Consider the following 18,234-nt stretch of genomic DNA (forward strand, 5'->3'; position numbering starts at 1 on the left):
TTGAAGTTGAATTCTAGATACTTGAGTAGAGAGTAAAATCCTGTGTGCTGGTTTTTATATAGTATACCCAAGGACAATTTAGAGTAGTGGTCTCAAACCGATTCCACATAGGGTTTTTGTTCCAACCGATCCAGTGCCGACATTTTAACCAATCAGGTGTCTTTAAAATAAGTAGCACCTGACTCTAATTAACTGATTACACTTGCAAAAGGTATCCTTGATGAGTTAGAATGAAAACCTGCACCCACTGTAGCCCTTTGAGGACCGATTTGAGACCACTGATTTAGAGTATTTAACCATTCAGGTTTTGAGGCAGTGCGAGGAAGCCATAGTACCCAGAGAAAAGCCATCCAGGCATGGGGAGAACATCCAAACTCCACACAGAAAGGTCGATCTTAGAACTACACACTTCACCTATGACAGAATTTACCGGGAGATCATGTTAGCGCAATTTGAATACGCGGTAATCCATTTAACATTCTTTGATCATCAAAGTGTAATATTAGCTGAATAGGATGGCATACATTGGCTCATTAGTTTGGGGTCATCTTTAGCGCTACCTCCCCGCGAGCCAATCTCTGTATGCGTATATGTCCTCTCCGCCCCTTTCTCTTTAAGTGTTGGCCAATTCACTCCATCACCATTCTGTAGTTGTCCTCCTCGGCTCTGAGCTCACATTGTTTTAATTCAATTAAAGCTGACATCAATCTGCATGTGACGAATGAAATTTACATCGCCCACAATTAATCTTGGCTGACCTACCCCGCTCCGCCCACACAGCCACCCTTCTTTCTCGGTTATTATCATTATCTAGCGCTATAGAACTGCTCGTGGAAGGAATATGGGTGGAAATTAACATCACAATCATGTCTTGTTTTACCCTTTTTTTTAATGGGCGTGCATTCCATTTTTTCTTCTTCTTCCCTTTTTTCTATTCTAGGCGATTAATGTTTTGTCAGGGCCTCTTTTTCCGTCTTTGGAGGCACTGTAAAACCATAAACTGGAATGGTGGAATTAGCCTTTAGCCATAATAAACTAAATGTGAGAGTACATTTGATATGTTTGTCTGGAAAAAAACCTTAATTTGCTTAGACAAGGGAACTAACTCTTGGTATTAGAGTATTATATAGTATTCCTATATCAATAAAATGTTTTCTATTAGGCTGGAAGCGGTGAAAAAACTAAAACTATACTATTCAGTATGTGTCACATGTATTTTAGTCCAAATTCTTGCATGGCTTATGTGCTCAGCTGCTTATTTTCCTCCCAAATCAATATATTATCCGCTTTAAACCTTTATTTTGTGGATGTACTTTTTGTTCAGGGGCCCCCGAAGCGAGTACCTTCTTCTTTCTATAATCTTCGGAAGCAATATTGCTTTATTTGACTTCACATTTTCTTAGTCATAAAATGTAAATCATTCCCTCTGAGCTGACACCTTCTTGTAATGTCCTTGTAAACCATTTTTCTCTCAAATATTATGTGGATTCTGCTAGATTTAATGCAGAGGATTTAATACCACAAGTTTGAATTTAAGACCTGGCCGATGTTTGGCTGTTTTCAGTTGTAGTTGTTGTTACTCGGCATTAAGAATCCAGGACCAGCTTCGTCCCTTTCAAATGTTATCGGTGTTTGTAACGTGCTCTGGTTTCCTGTTCTAAAATTGTTTTTCTTGAAGGTCATATGCAAAAAGGCGTATAATCTCAGGCAACATCTGCTTCCTTTCACAAAACCCCTTTGGCCTCAGTACACACGGGGGACCTTGTCACTATCGTTCCGGTCACAACTCCAACAGAATCAAATCTTTTCTGTTAGAACGTCTCAATCGACTCCAACTTCCCAAAAGCTGAGATAGTAGACGCTAATCACTTTTTACCCAGCATTGTGATCTCTGATTTTGGCCCTAAAGTGTTGAATTGTCCCATTTGGTGACAGTAAAAGCTGCATAGTTAATAACCTAGTTGACATCGTGCTTTTTATTCACTGAATTTCCTCAGTAGAAGCTTTTTTTGTCTCTTCTCTTTGGCTTTGACATCTTTAGCCCTGCTAATTTGGAGCAGGTGTCTAATGCAGTAGAGGTTAACTAATTAGCTCCTGTTCATGGCTCCAATTAGAAAAGGAATGAAGTCAGTGCCTTTGAGGAAGTATCATGAAAGCAGTAGAAAATATGACTGATCTTTTCACTTCTACTCTTTCTTTATATATATTTGGAAAAAAAGAAGAATTTCCCAATTGCATACCTCACAAGGAAAAGGTATATATTAACATTTATATGACTCTTCTCATCCTTTTGTTCCATATTAATGGAACTTCCAGACCATTCATTTGTTCATGTATGAAAAGATTAAGCCAATCGGGTAATGGGGACAGTCAATTTCATTGAGACATCCAAAAAGTCGAAAAAGTATGGTCGACAGATGCAACTTTCAAATGAACCAATTAGTTTTAGCCATAATTGGGGATGGTTACACAACAAAACAGGTGAAATACCTTCTATTCACTACATAAATTGTCATTTGCCTTTATGAACAAAACTATGACACTTTAAACCGAGGCAGCCTGGAATAGTAAGTAAATGAATGATGAGCACATTTGCCTAATAGTCATGAGGTTTGTTGGAAATGAGCTTCACCCCCGGATGTCCATACGGACCTCAAACGTGGCCCAGGGAAACTAGATTAATTTTTCCTTTATTATAATTAACCTTGACGTGTTCAATTAGTCATGATGATAGAGAGTCTATCATGAAATAAAGATAAGGTTGCAATTTGTTACGAGTATATTACATTGTAGAAACGTTGAAAAACACCAAATACAGGATCTTTCCGGATATTTCCTTTCCCTGAAATTGGTAAATTCAATTGCAGAAAGTATCCGTGCTATCCCTCAGTCAGCTTGCAATGGATCTACTACAAAAGGATGGCCTCACAAATGCCTGACCATATTGTATGATTTTTCGGGAAGGAGTTGGTCTTCCGGCCAAGGTGATGCCTTTACAGTTCCTTCCTTTGCTCTTTGTTACTGGATACAGTTTACTTTTTACACATTGAGTTGAGTTTTTGCTGTAAAAAGCAAGATATCCTGAGAATAAGGACTTTCTAGGACCAGACTTGGCTGGATAGCCCTGCTCTAGGCGGTATCCTACCTCAAATTAACTCCAATAAACTCAAACGAACAAACAACTCAGAAAAAACAAGCCCAATCCCAATAGAAAATGAATCAACACTATACTCCATGGAAAGGCAGTACGTTTCCAAAGCCATTAACTGATGCTGAGCAAATTGTCGAGCGATTGTTCGACCGTGTAAAGGCAGAGAAATGCCGATGTTTACAGGCATTGTAAAACAGTTGGAGCTCTGTACTCGTCTGAGCACCGCTTACAGTTTAACCTTTATGTACTTACAGCCATGTCTTTCCCCCTCATTTGAAATCCCTTAATGAAGTCAAAATACATGTGGACCATTCTGACACAGAACAAGCTCCGGCCTTTGTGTTTCAGATCTAGCTACAGCAGTTAATTGGCTCCGTACAACACTGCAGACATTTTCCACTTTGGCTAGCCCTTGTCTTGTTCGCTCTCTCCACCTGGCTTTTGTCTCGCAGGCTGAGAAAAATGTGTTCAGGACTCCAGCGTAATCAGAGCAGTGCGACAGACAACATGGTGTCCTTCCTCTTCCCCCTTCTTGTAAGACTTGAGAAGGCTGAAATTTAAACAGAGGGCTGAAATGACCATCCTGTTAATGAGATTCCTGAAGAACAAACAGCACTTTGGAAAGGCCAATATCAATTAAAATATATGAAGGTGCTCATTAACAGGCAGCCAGGATAGAGTGTTACAAGTTATGGGCACTGTCTTTAATGGTCTAAATTAATTAAGGGCTACAATAGCAATGCACGAGTGATTCTGTGCTCGTTTCTGCAAGCCTTTATTGGCATGTCTCCAAATATATACACCACAAACTATTTTCTATGCACACAAACTGATGTCAAGGCTTAGATATGACTGTCCTCGAGTCTATGAACAATATGTGTATTCAATTGAGGTATGACTGTCATTAGCTAGAATCGTCTCTTACATATTTCTTGGAAATAGGCCGCTGCTAAACTTATACTATAAAGCAAAAGTGCTCATTATGTCGATCACATTCTTGCCGCATCTAGGCTTCACTTCGGCGCCCTTTGTTGGGAACGTACCCCGTCTCAGACGGCCTCTCTTGAACTCATGACAAGTACTAGAAAATCCTGATCAGATGATTGACTTGCCCCTTTGTCAGATGATTACCGTATTTTTACGACTATAAGGCGCACCCTCAATGAATGACATTTTTTCCATGTATAAGGCGCACTGTATTATAAGGCGCACTGTCTATTTTGGAGAAAATTTAAGACTTTTAAGTGCGCCTTATAGTGGTGAAAATAGGGTAATTGCTATTGACTTCCAGGTATGAAGCACTCACTCACTACAGTCACCTCTAGAGCCAGCCATTGTTGATGTCTTGGATTTTTTTTGTATAAAATCTTGCAGTGGGGGAGGAGCTATATGATGGAAGATTTTATAAACTAAGATGGCATCTGCATATTTAACAGTATTGTTTCAGTTCAGGCGTTTGTGTTTTTTTAATATCCGACAGTGGTGGTTTTTCCTTTTTGGTTTTCAGTTTTTTCCATATATAAGGCGCACTGGATTATAAGGCTCACTGTCTATTTTGGAGAAAATTTAAGACTTAAGTGCGCCTTATAGTCGTGAAAATACGGTATTTACAGTATATACAGTAGGTCTATGCAACAAACTGAATGTGTATTTAGGTCACTATATGCAGGTGCAATGAGTTGTATAATGCGTGAACAGGATGTTTTCCCTTTGAGCTATTTTCAAACCTTTCCAGCACGGTAAGAGAACAAAAAGTGCTGACTAGGTTGCAGTCATTGTCACTGGTGTCACGTCATGCTAAGTAAGTGACTGTCAATGTTAACACAGCTTGGATTGAAACATTTATACGGTATTTGTATGCGATCGGGGCTTGTTTGTTTTTGTACACCTGTGCTTCCCTTGGTGTGAGCTGTACGACTGTATGTGTGCATCCAGGCGTGCCAAAGCGGCCAGCTGTAACAGCTGCAAAGAAAAGGAGGCCATCCACTTTCGTACACCTGTTTCACCCCAAAGCTACGTTGTCACTTTGGACTTGCAGGTGTGTTTGTTTCAAGCCAGTTTCCTTTTTAAACTGGGGAGTTAATAAAACAGAACTGGCATAGAACTGTGTCACTAGGCAGATGCTGAAGAAGTAGATGGATATTGTTTAGAATGGAGTTCCTTTTACATCAATTTTGAATGAACGATATTCAATAGTTTGCGTAGTGGTTTGATTTATATAAGAAGATACTGGATCCGATTCAAACTTTGGTGGAAAACCTGTAGAAAAATTAAATGTTAAGTGCAAAAGCATTGGCATTAAAGAGAGAGTAGCAAAATCTTATTGAGCTGATCTTCAATTCACCTCCAAGTATTCAAGTGTAGTCATTATGAAGATGTCAAACCTAGTTTTGAGCTTTTTTTGTGACCAACCTCTTTTTATTTCATTCCATCACACCTCCCTTTTTCCCTTGTTTAATTTAATCTTTTATTTCTTTGTCTCTCTCCGCCCCCACACCTTCTTTTCTTCACTCCCCTGTCATTTGGTTCCCACCGGCAGTCCCTACGGTCGATATTTAAATCTTGTTTCATTACCACGGAAAGTGGTTTTGTGGCGTATTGCCTTCCTCTTCGGAATCCAAACATTCCTGAGTAGTCTTCCTTCCCATCTGTATAACGGCACGAGTTTGAATCCCCTTACTGCGTCAGCCGTCAGTTCCCGCGGTGCGCCGGAGAAGGCTTTACGCTGATTACCTGCATCATAACTGATGGATTCCCGCTAACCCCACGAGCCTGCAAATATTGCTCTGGGAGGGAAAAGCAGTGAGTATCCGTGCTGCTTGTATGCCCTTGTCAAAACTGCTTTTTACATGCAGTGTTCTTTATCTTTGGGCTCCCATTGTCTACAATAAAAGAAACTGCAGTGCACCTCCTTGAATAGATATAACATAAACTGAGATGACATAACGTGACATGGCATTACAACATAGAAGACAACAAAATATGACCATAATTGCCGCTATTAAACACAAGAAACACAAATTGTTCTTAACTTACACTGATGAACATGTTTAATTGCTTTTGTGTCGTGACTAAACTTCAAATTTTAAATAGGGTCATGTTTTTGGAGAAGAAAATATGTTGGCCAATCAGTGAATAGTCAAAAAAAGGATGTTTTTTGGTAATTTGTAAGTAAGGGAGTGTAAGTTGTATTCAATTGTCACTGTAAGTCATTAAACGCTAGGAAACAGATGCCGATAGAACAACAAGTAGCGTATGCTGCAGAAATGGGAGATGCGTACACCTTTATCTTGTGACATCTGCGGGGTGTCTCTGTGGGAGAACGTGTTCCATGATTAGCACCCAATTAACACTCAATTAGGGAATCTGCGTCACCAGGGTGCAGACAGACAGTCTTCCGGGGGTTTTAGAACTCAGATCAGAGCTTTTACCTTTTACTTGTTCTATACTCACAACATATTGTCCCTTTACAACTTTGCCTTTTTAATCCATTGACCTGTGATAATCTACAAAAGATGAATGTCATGTAAGTATTAGCATTTAGTGACATTTTAGTTAATCTTTCCAGCTACATTGGAAAAATGATGGATTATGTTTTTACAACAGAAGATCCATGACTGGATGAATTAGATGAATTCTCTGGTGTGTCAAAACAGGTAAAAACAACAGGTGGTTAGGTAAATAGTATAGTTAGGCTCTCATATGTTGTTGTTCGATCTTAACAAAACAAAAACATGAATTCCTACTTTCCTCTGTAGCATCTTTTCTTTCTAAATGCTAGCCTTCTGTCAGAGCTCCAGCACAAAAGCTCACACCTCTGCTTGGGTGGGGTGGCTTTATTTCATTTGCACGCCAAAATTCATTATGCCAACCTTCTGTTCTTGCGCACCCGAGCGTGGCAGCTAACGTGCGGAACAAATTTCTTCTACTTCTAGTCTTCCTTCCTCACTCAATATAACCACACACACACACGTCCATACACTTCATACACTGCCTTTAAGTATGTTTAGGATGAGATTCACCTGCATCAAAGCCTCCCTGTAAAGACACTCACTTTCTGCATAGCGGGCATTACTGTCAAAAGCTTTGGCGTTTCTCTTTGCCAGCCTATATCTCGGAAGTTAACAGGTGGTTAAATCGGAAAGCCATTTGACGCTGACATTTAGAGTTATTTTCAAGTGCAATAAAATCAGACTCTTAGTATCATTTCTTTACATTCTGTGAATTTCACTACCCTAAGGGTCTTTTATTTCCTCATATTTCACTAATTGTGCTTGGTGTACCCTTCATTTAAATCCCTTTCACCTTGTTTGGCTGTGTTACACAATGCCACATAGTTTTTTTGCACCGTATCAGGGCCACTGAGGACACACAGGAGAATGTGATGGATCCCGTCCAGATGGTTGCGAGCTCAGGCACAACAGCAGGAGTCCTGTTAGCACTTCTCAACACTGCAAACAGGCACATAACTGTTAACACTGCGAACAATCAAGCTCCACCAAGTGTTTATTTTATCCTCAGTCATTTACTCATAAATCCATCGACTACAACATTTACTAAAACATTAAGGAATTGCCATCTATTCTTGGGGATTTTTACGGAAATATCAAGTGCATGACCTGATGGTGTAGTGTTCAGTACTCGAAATTTCTTAACAAACTGATCAAATTTTGTTGTGCATAATCCAAAAAAACACAAGTTACAATATTCTCGCAGGGCCACATTCGGTGATGTTGCAGCTTTACCTTCGGCTTAAAGCCATTTTTGTTCCCGATAAAAGCTTGACTTGACATATAGTACGTATTTGTTACTTTTTCCCAGGTCGTATTGGAACGTTAACAAGTGGAATGGCACCTCTGTGATAAGCAATCCCATAATGCATGCTGTTGTGCCTGTCCAAAAAAACTAGTTTGCATGACACATACCAACACTGACAATGTATTTTAATTACCTTTGGGATTTTGGTTCTGCAAGGCGTGGATCGTTACATTGACACCCCCCTCGGTTCTGTGCAAGGTAGGTAACTGCAGATTTGAGGCGGCAAATTTGCAGAGGGGTTGTTTTGATGATGTGTTACAGACAGTCAAGCCAATAGATCGTACTGATGTGGGACAGATACAGGCTTCCTAGCCCACCTGAGACCCAGAAACAAATCCACCTGAGTTCTATTGGGCTTACTCGAAACCAAATAGAAACCATAGCCTATGTTGAACTCACATGGTTGGACATTTCAGGCAGTTTTTTAGGTCTTTGTATATATTTCAAAAAGACTATGATAGAAATACAAAGACAGAATACCCAGAATGTGTATGCTGTACACAATAGGTCTACTGACGTAAATAAGTAGTCACCATTTACCCAATTGCAAATAGGAGGTATTTATTGAGAGAGATAACATACCGCAGTGGACTGAAACAACAGTTATCATCATCTTCTGATCATTTTGTAAGATCATGTCCAAGAACTGCATTGGGATACTTGTAATTTTGAAAATACCACAGTTTCTGTCTAAGAAATTCCTTCTAGACAATTCTGGGAATGTGCTAAAGGACATCCGTGGCCATGCATCAATGTTTTGCGCTCTTTTCAGGGTGTCATGTTCATTGAAAGATCCGACAGATAGTTTCTCATCCGTCCCTCCCCCCCTGGGAAGCTAGTGCCATAACTGGCTTTAGACGGGAGTGATGAAGTAGAGGTGAAAGTTGCAAGATGGTGCCGGAGCACGTCACTAGACATAAATCTGGGCGACGTGGTTTGGACTCTGTCACCGAGTACGGGGCGGGACTTATGAGAGATGGAAAAGGGTGCTGGGGTGGGAGAAATGGCGCTCGCAGTATGGTTTAGATGTGACAGATTGGAAAGAGTGTCGAGGGAGGCGGCAGGAGAGGAGCTAATGATCTCCATCTGTCTTGGAAGGCCGGGAGAGAAGAGCATCGTTTGGCTTTGGGAATCAGGGGGGGAAACAAACACACATGATTTGCAGCGATCAGCCTGGCAGCTTGTAAAGTGACTGGCTTCATTTTAGTCGCCGTCGCTCACAGACGATTTAGATCCTCACTTCGGTTACGTTGATGATGAAGAGCCGAACCAATCGTTGGCTTACGTGGAATTTATTCTGGACTGTCCTCGTATGTTAGCATTTAGCCCCTTTGGGACTTTAGTGAACCTTCACTTGTCCAAAATGCGCAGTGCCGCTCTCCTCCTCCTCAAATACAACTTGGACAATATTGTACTTGTAGCGACACCATTTCATTTTCAGGGTTTTTTTTCTATGTGTGAGCTGGAGCTTAACCCTCCTCACATGGGATGATGGATGGGATATAACCTCCACTGGTCAACAGTCCATTGCACGACCATTTAAATCCTTTGACAATTTCGAGCTAGGGTTCTCAAACTCCATTTTTTTCTGTTCTTTTGCTCATATTGAAAAATTATTATGTCTATTGGACATTTTATTCAATAATCTCATCATCCCTTTTATTTAATAGAGTATCTGTATCCTAAATCATTGAAATACAGTTCACGCTGTCCTCAGCTTTAAGTTGCTACCTGAATAAACTCTAAATTACATGGCCGCCCTGTGAAAGAAAAAAAAAAAGAAAAAAATCCAGAGTGCTAATTAACATTTAAGCAGCTCTGAGGGAGAAGTGCATAATTATTTGGTTTGCTGGGGAAATTACTTCTGCTGACAAACAATTCTCAGCCCATGCATGTTTTTTTTTCTCTCTCCATTTCTGTGCGATGCAATCTCAATGCTGAAGACGTTTTTTTTTTCCCCTCCCTACCGCCACAATTCTTTTTCTCCAAGGGCAGAACATTAAATAAACTCAAGCCGCGGGATGTGTGGACCAGTGCGTGATTCTCATTTAGCTGAGAGATTAGCTCTCCAGTGGCATCCATGCAAACATGCAGGAACCTTATATATTGGAATGCTGTCCACATTTTGCAAACTCGCCAAAAAATGGCATCCTATAGACTAGATTAGCTTCCAACTGCCACTATCTACACAAGAAAACCACAAAATAAAACAGATGTCAATTGGTTTTTACCATTTAAAGCTTTATAAGATGAAATACTTTAATAGATGGGTCAACAACTCGTGGCTTTCTAGTTGTATTTGGCTATTTCATTTGTATGCTATGGCTCAGTGTAGCTGTTTTGAGTGCCATTTAACTTTATGACCTTTTTCAAGTGGGCTGTATGTATTTACATTATGAATGAGATGATCATACATTTATCGTTTATGAGCTTGCAAACATAATCTTCCTCTGCGGGATAACATAACGATGATAACGATGTGGTTCGGTACACACGATTTGGACAGTCTTGATTCTGTTTTCGTTTACTTTGGATCCAATTTTTCAAATTCTGATTGGATTCCGATGGTTTTAAAAGAAGAAAAAGTCATGTAAATATTAATACTGCTTATTTTTACTATCGTTAGTTTCCTAAAGAGCAGTAGTCTTACTAGTAGCTGTGATACGATACCAAGTGTTGGATCGAGACATCACTACACCCACTCGAGATTTTAGAAGACATCAGTAAAACAAACGTTAAAAGATCTTATGAACAGTGTTGGACTTGGAAAGACAAATGTCCTGGTTCCTTAGCAACATTTGGAATTGAAGATTATTATGCAACAGCCATGTCAGAGTCTATTGGAACTCTAATCGGCATTAAAGACAGCATGTCCACATAACGTAAAATAATCGTTAGGGAAGCCGTTTACGACACGCAGTAAGACTGCATGCTTTAATTCATTCGAAAGACTGTTTACGTGCTTGAGTAGGTGCAGCACTTAACTGTTTAACGTCTGCTTGGGAATAATTACATCCGTAACCCGAGATAATTACCCGTGCCACCTCTGTTGTTTTGTTTGATGGGAAAAATAGCTATCTCCATAAGATTGCCATTATATCATTTTAGATTGATAAAAGTCATTTCTTTCATTTTTACATTCAGTAATTACACTTTCAAATACACAGAAGACAGAGAAGAATATTGCACTGAATTGTTAAAATAATAATACTTTAAAAACCAGTCAACCCTTCTTCCGTACAACCCGATTTGTTCAATTACCGTCCTTAGTTTTAGACTACATAAAGTTGTTTGACTTTGACCCTTAACGACGTAAAGTTGCTTAAAATTTTGTCATAGCATGTGGCCTTAAGTTTTTGAGTGTCACATCGACCAATAAGGAGTACCCGGCCGGGTCGGTGTAGCAGATGGCAACGAGGTGAGCCTTCATGTCCGCTACTCACTTTGTATAAACACGCTGGTCTTAGCTGGATCTGTCACCTCAGGTGGCGTGTTGACATGCTTGTAGCGATCTTTGGCTACGCACTTGATGAGACTTTGCAAAGGAAAGGACACCCCATTTGGACTTGAGGTCAAACAAGCTGCTCATAATGCGCCAGGACTGTGTTAATCCTACGAATCCACCTGTTTTGCTTGCTAGCCCCCTCGATGTGTCCTCCTGCTCTGAACAGCCCACTTCAAGAGATGGCCAAGAGATAATAAAGCTTATTGTTCATCATTGCCCGCAGAGATGTTTTTATGACCCTCTTTGCGCTTGTTTAACATGTGTCCTGTATTGATCTCCCACTTCACTCCCCTCAACGCATGACCAGAAAAACAGTGTATTCATTGTGGAGTTGACACAAAGAGCTTAGCGGATATCTCCGCACTGGATAGTACTAAGGATTAAGGAGTATTTTGGATTTGTGATCACCCATTGGATAGTGAAAAGTCATTAGACGGTGTGTGTGTGTGTGTTTGCTCTTTGAATAGTGTCTGCAGGCTGAAAAAGTCGGAAATGGTATGATTCTCGTAAGAAGAGATGTTGCCATATTTTCTTTGGGAAATTAGCATGGGGACTGGCGCCACTGAAAATATTAAAAAGCTCAACCAGCATATTTTTATTAAAGATGGTGCTTAATCTGACATCATAGTTGTGAGGTACAGGCTTTCTAGTTGATTAAATATCTCACTCTATGTTATGCAAGGCCATTATGCCTATGATCAGAATAACTTTATTTTTTTTTAAACTTACAGTATTGACACAAGTACTTTGTAACTTTTCCTCTTGATTAGCAATAACAGCTAGATTAGTATGATATTGTGATATAAATATTGACACTATTGAAACAAATTTAATAGAAAAATGGGAAAAAATGTAGCAAAATAGCTAAAATCTTCGAAATTTGAGTTTTTTTGTCCTGTTTTAATTACTCCTTTATGTATATTATCATAATAGCCCGGTGCAAAACACATGTAGCTGTACTTTTTCCAGTTTTTGACGCATTTGTTCAGTATTAGATAAGGAACTAGGTGTCGGTAGATTCTCAAAAATCAGGTGACTTAGAAAAAAATGTGATTTCGAGGTAGTAAAGTAGCAAAACACACCATGAGTGATGTCCAGTGGTGTAAAACCTAAGAAAATGTGTAGTGGCAAAGTTTGCCAGGACAAAAAGTATTTCTTTAGAGATGAATTGAGATCAAATGCAACCAGGGGGCAGACGAGGGGACACAACCCAGCCGAATAATAGTCGAGAATACTAATATCCAGTGACAGGTGAAAAATATGGCACATCTATCAGCGCGTTACCAAGGCAACTGCAGAAGTGAACGCACACAGGCGACAAGCAACAACGATATGTACTTGGCACGGATCTCCTTCCTGAAGTTACTCTCCATCGTCGTCTGTTTTCCACTCATCTTTTATGTATTGGTGGAAGCATGTTAGCTCGCTGGTGCGCTTGTTTACATTTTTCTGCGTAGACCAGAGTCATCATTTATTCATTTATGCCAACAAAATCAATCCAACTACCATTGTCTGTGCTATTTATGTTCACTTGGGTCACGCTTGAGCGCCAGGAAGAGAAAACCATTGACTGTCATCTTCCCGGACTAGAATTCCCTATCGTGTATACATTTTATTGCCAATATGTTATGCTGCAGAAATTAAAATTACCAACAAACTATATAGAAATCTTGAAGAAGTATCGAAAAGATAGTCAGTCCCTGTGTGATAAAATGAGCTCTCTCGATTTTCTTGACTTTTATGCTCTCATTCTTCGGCTTCACTAGTCTACATAAATATTTGATATTTTTAGGATCTATTATATATACTATATTTCTTTCCAGGTATCTGGAGAGATATATTTATTCATTTTAGAACAGAAATATTCATGATATGCTCTACATAATAACTTTCTCCTACTTTGCAATTTGTACAATAATTGTACTTGGCCTTCAATTGAATGCACTCCATTGCATTATGCATAGAATATTCTCATTTTTTTTAGTTTATTGGCTGAAAGAAGGTATTGTTGAGTTGTCTATCGATTGTCCGTTGACCTATTCTTGTCTCTGGAGCACCCTTTTTGCCCCCTGTCTTTTCAAAGAAGAAAGCGACCTCCAGGATTGTTGGAATAATTCCCACAACGTGCTAGCATTGATTCCAAGGCATTTGAACATCAGTGGTAACACCCGCATACAAGCTTCTTTTCATGTGCCTTCACAACAGCCTCTAATGTGCAGCGTATGCTTTTGCTTCTCTCTCTCCTCTTGTCTCCCTCTCCATGCCCTTCGTCTCTCCTAAATTTCATTATGTTTACATGCATGGTGACGCACACAGGGCTCAGTTCAGAATAGTTTTCGCTCGTTTTATAGATTCCCGATTGCCTTTGTTGTTGTTGCCATCCATTCGGTGATCCGTGTAAATAAATAGTACCGTGTTTTCACGACTATAAGGCGCACTTAAAAGTCTTACATTTTCTCCAAAATAGACAGTGCGCCTTATAATCCAGTGCGCCTTATATATGGGAAAAAAACAGGAAAAACCACAACTGTCGGATATTAAAAAAACACAAACGCCTGAACTGAAACAATACTGTTAAATATTCAGATGCCATCTAAGTTTACAAAATCTTTCATCATATAGCTCCTCCCACACTGCAAGATTTTATACAAAAAAATCCAAAACATCAACAATGGCTGGCTCTAGAGGTGACTGTAAAGTAGTGAGTGCTTCATACCTGGAAGTCAATAGCAATTACCGTATTTTCACCACTATAAGGGGCACTTAAAAGTCTAAAATTATCTCCAAAATAGACAGTGTGCCTTATAATACAGTGCGCCTTATATATGGAAAAAAATGTAATTCGTTGAGGGTGCGCCTTATAATGCGGTGCGCCTTATAGTCGTGAAAATACGGTACGTGTATATCTATAGAGTACATTTTTGTATTCTCTCAATTTGACGGGATAACCATCTAACTGACCAATTGTGTCACAGTTCGTTCCTCTTGGATCGTACCAAAAAAATGATTAAAGCGTGCCAGAATTTTACTACGTTTTTTGTGTGTCCGGAAACGAGCAGAGCGAAGCAATTTGAATTTTGGCTTAGTGTGTGTCATTACTCGTTTTATTCCAAATCAATGGCGCAGTTGCTGTCTTTTCATAGCTCACAGTCATAAGGACATTTTTCAAATCATTACCAATAAGGATGGCCAACGTAATTGACTCGATGAGCTGCAAAATTTCTGCCAGTTGTGCAGAATCGATTGTTGCTGTAGATATTACCAATGGAACGCATGTCTTGATGACACTACTTTGGCTCTAAATATGACTCAGTCAATTAGCCATCTTTTGACGCTGGTGTGGACATTCCTGTGCATAAATTTTAGAGATATTAGTGAACTGAAATGTAGTCATTTCATATTATTCAGTCATAACCAGTGTTTTTTTTTGGAAAATGTTAAATTACAGGGAAAGTAAGAATGTACATAGTTAGTAGCCGTCATTAAATTGTTCACCATCAAATCTGCTTCACCTATAATTCAATAAAAATGCTAAATGTTCTTTACTTGAAGATTAAGCAGATTTTCTTTATGATACAGAGCTGTGATACAATTAATAAGTCCTGCGCTAGCAATATATTTTCATTGTGCAGCTTCACTTTTATGACCCTGTCCTGCAGCCATTGCCAAGTTGCCAAGGCAACAGCATCCAGAGCACGCTGACTCATATCTGTATCTTTCTTACCTTGCGCCCAATAGAAAAAGTCATTTTGCGAAACAACGCCCAACGACGGGATACCTTTTAAAAAAAAAAGGGGTTAAACAGACAACTTAATCATGAAATTTCGCCGCCGGGATTGAATTGTTTGATTGATTGCCGTCGGAAAAGAGGAAAAAAAGAACTCCAGGCAGAGAAAGAGTTGAATTCGCTGCTCGACTTCATGTAAAACGGCAATTTAATACCGGTATGAATTACCTGAGTGCCGCATTTAGACGTCCCATTGTTCTGTAAAACCGCAGGCTGTGTTCTTATTCCAAAACCCTCCTCGTATCCACCTACTGCTTAATTGTACCTCCTAATGTGTACCATCACTGCATTCACTTGTTTTCTCTTAAATATCATCCCGGGAAGGAGTGTAAATAAACGTCTTCAATTTCCCCTCCAAGGTTTTCTCTTCAATGAAGCGTAATGGACACTATTTGTGGAAGACTCTTTGCCTTTGGACGCTAACTTGAGATCATGTTAAATTGATGTTGCGCTATTATTGAAGGGCTCTTTTTCAGAGGCAATTTGTGCTCTTAAAAGGACGTTAAGTGCTGATGCACGTATTGGCGTTAAAGTGTTAAACTGAGTATTTAGGTAGAAATACTGATGGACTACAGATAGAAAAAAATGGACGAATTTAGGCCCCCAAAAAATGGAGACTGTTTTTTTTTCATTGATTTACATTTTTCCTTCAGTCCACCACTCCAAACAATTCACCCAGAAAGTCCACAAGGGTTTTCCACTACTGTGCGCTAATGGTCTTGTGGATGATTGATCATAACACTTATACTGTTGATACAGAGCTATACTCTGGTTTTAGCATATTTACATGGATGCCTGCACACACTACTGGGATATACTGTACATTGCACTTAAAGGGAACTGGCAGAGAACAGCATTTTCTCAGGTTGGGATTCAAAATCTCCAGAAAAAAACTCCCTTTTTAACAGAAACTACCCCAAGGATTGCCATATTCATGCAAAGATAGAATCGCAATCAGCACCATTGTCATAGTGTTTAAGATTTTGCAGAGATAGTTTGTGTCACCTTGCAAAAAAAATACTTGGTTTGCAAAATGTGAATTCTACTTTCAGTTAAAGATGGAAAAAGTCCAATAGTTATGTTGTCATGACTTGTTTTCAACAGGCGTCTATAAATATTAATTTCCCAGTATAATCATTACAAATTGAATTGTTAGTAGTAACTGTTTGAAATGCTTGAAATTGACTTTGAGCTTCTCAGCTTATGAAAAGTGCCATAATATTTACCCCATATGCTATACGTGGTACAATTTTATAGCGAGTTGAAAGGAGTTCTATTCACCCCTTGGTTCAATCAATTTCACATTTGTTAATCGATTATGCGCATCCTTACTCAAGACATCAAACCCGGGTAAAATAAACAACAATTCTAATTGTTGCTACAAAATGTGATAAATCAGGCGTGTCCATTATTTTCCCTCAGAGCCTCGTTAAGAAAAATCAAGACAAAATCCTTGCACTTTTATTTGTAAAGTCGATGTCAAAATCAGATTTTTACACCTGAAACAATTTTTTTAGAATCAAGAATATGTCCAGAGACTGTAAATCAAAACAAGAAAATGACCAAAAAATACCATTAAAATTATTTTTATTTGTTTTTAATACAGTGTTAGGTTCATTAATAATCATACTTCAATATAGTTACAAAACAATACAAAGAAGACATCAATTATGGCACATCTCTAGTGTTATCTTGATTGACAGCCATCCACTGGAATCAAAAACTATTTAAGCGTCCTTCACAGATCTCCATTGCGAACTTGCTTCTGGGTTAAAGCGCCGAGATGTATGTCTAAGGCACACTAGACCCAAGATTGGTCGCCAGTCAGTCCTAGATACATTTATATCTATCAAACAAATGACTGAAATTCTATAGTTGCAGGTTCAAGAAACATTGTCAAAGTAACAAGCTCAATCTAGTATTAAACCAGAGAAATGTAACTAAATATAGTCTAAATTTTAGCTTACTTACCATACAGTTTCAGTCCCCCCATTGGATGGAACCACTTTGACCCAAATGCAAAATAGTGATCAATTTGACTAACTAACTGATACAAATCTTGACCGTTTGATTGATTAGTCTTGAATTTATCGACCGGTCAGTCGCCATCATCCTCCCTCCTCCCCTTTATGTCCACCCAACAGCTTGTCCTCATTTGTTTGCCCAGTGCATTAATTCACTGTAGGATCACACATTGTGTAATGATGCAAACCACTTTGATGTGTAATTAAAAGTGTATCTGTGTGCTGTCCGATTACCTATTATCAGTGCAAACAGTTGTGCCCAAGAGCCTGTGACCGCCCCTCATGTCAACGTCAACCGGCTATTTACATACCAGAAGGTGCAATCGCCCCTGAGAAAATAAAATAAAAAAATAATCTCTCTTGCTTTTCCCTTCTGGAATAACCGACAACGATTTAACAGAAACGCTTTGAAACGCTCAACATTTTCTTCCCGCCAGCCACCTATCGCGTACAGCTCATTTTATTTTTCGATAGACCAACAAACACGGACAGAGCTGTCGAGTTATTCTCCCCCCAAAAAATTCTGAACGCTTGTTAGTGAGCTTCGATAATAAGTCCGGAGAAGAGATCTTGTGAGGACATATACAGAGGAAGCTTCTTTATTTTGTGTGGGTATGTGTGGTTGGTTGGGTGGGTTAGAGGGGGAGGGAAGATGGGGGGCTTTGCCTAAAAGCGCTGCTGCTGCAATTTCAACGCTTCATAATTAGATGTCCCTGAAAAGTATGCTGCCGGGAGTCGTCTGTTTTATTCAATACCCGCTTTTCTTTTATACCGCTAAAGTGCAAATGGGTGTGTACTCTCCGTCATACGCCAAAAGAAAAATGTTGGTGTGTGTGGAAGTGGAAGAAATGTGATGATGACGGACACTCTGCATGTTGCTAAATATATACTTTCCATGTGTGGCAACTTAGTACAACATTTGTAAATTCAATCTCATGAACGGCAATGC

General features: G+C 39.3%; 1 protein-coding gene across 4 annotated transcripts in view; it reads left to right on the plus strand.

Moving 5' to 3' along the window:
• The window catches only part of il1rapl1a (interleukin 1 receptor accessory protein-like 1a), a 139,565-nt gene that overhangs the window by 77,685 nt on the left and 43,646 nt on the right, over positions 1-18,234 (plus strand). The gene's annotated exons all lie outside the window — the stretch shown is intronic.

The sequence above is a fragment of the Stigmatopora nigra genome, chromosome 11, assembly GCF_051989575.1.
Source record: "Stigmatopora nigra isolate UIUO_SnigA chromosome 11, RoL_Snig_1.1, whole genome shotgun sequence".
Classification (NCBI taxonomy): domain Eukaryota; kingdom Metazoa; phylum Chordata; class Actinopteri; order Syngnathiformes; family Syngnathidae; genus Stigmatopora; species Stigmatopora nigra.